The sequence below is a fragment of the Grammomys surdaster genome, unplaced genomic scaffold, assembly GCF_004785775.1.
Source record: "Grammomys surdaster isolate TR1022 unplaced genomic scaffold, NIH_TR_1.0 220, whole genome shotgun sequence".
NCBI classification, from domain to species: domain Eukaryota; kingdom Metazoa; phylum Chordata; class Mammalia; order Rodentia; family Muridae; genus Grammomys; species Grammomys surdaster.
Genome location: NW_021604665.1, coordinates 3,113,037 through 3,114,188, shown reverse-complemented (window position 1 = coordinate 3,114,188; position 1,152 = coordinate 3,113,037).

The following is a 1,152-nucleotide window of genomic DNA, read 5'->3' as shown; positions in this document are numbered from 1 at the left end:
ATGCCAAGAGCTGAGAGCTCTCTGTTGGGTAGGAAAGCTTCTAGAGAACTTCAGTTATGAATTCAAGTATTTCATTCTTAGCATGCATTCTGGGAGATTCGACATTTTTGCCATCAATATCCAATACCAGCGCTAACCAGTCAATTCTGTTATCAGAGATACCAGCACTGACAAAATGCTGTGCCATACCCACCAAATATGTGTCTACTTTCTCTAGAAGTTAAGAAGGTGGAGAAAGGATGAATCAGAACATGGTGGAGCCTGATGCTGGAGAAATCCCACTTCTGCCCCCTAAGACAGCATGCACATTGATGGGTAGATTCTTCATGAGCTGGTGGAAGATGAGCATTTCAAAGACCTCAAATCTTTGTGGCTTCTAAGGATCTTGAACCCTGTGAGCTGCATTCAAATTCCTTTTGAGAAGAGAGAGACAGGAGAGAGAAACAGAGTTGCTGCTGCTGCGATATTGGGAGAGAGAGAGAGAGAGAGAGAGAGAGAGAGAGAGAGAGAGAGAGAGAGAGAGATCATGTCCAGACAGTTCTCTGAGGAAATCCCTCAGTAATTGAGGAGATGGCCCAGGTTTTTCTGGATTGCACAGTGCCTCTGGCCTCAGGGCTCAGCTACCTCCCCCCAACTCCCAGCCCCCAAGGCTTTTGATTGAACAACATAAATAATAGTGAAGAGAGGGAATGGAACCACACAGCCCAGTAGAATTCTTGCAATCAACGCTCTTTTCATAGTACACCACCAGCCAAAATGTTTATCATATAAATTTTGTAAAAAACAAACAAACAAACAAACAAACAACCCAAAAAACTTTTGTGCGAAAAGCAATGTTAGAGATGGCAGCCTCATTTTTTTTTAAATCAACAAAGTATTTGTACAGATATTTATGACCAGGTATCCCTACCTGATGGGTGATAAATATCTGAAAGATGCTCAATTTCAATAATTATCACAAAATGCAAATTAATACAACAATGAAATATTACTGTGCACCCACTAAAATGGCAAAATTGACTATGTGTTTTGCAGGCAAATATGTGTTCATCTGGTTAACACATATCATTGAAAGACCCAAGAATGATCATAGGTACACCATTTAAAAAATGTATTTTTATTGATTCTTTGATAATTTCAGACATTTATACA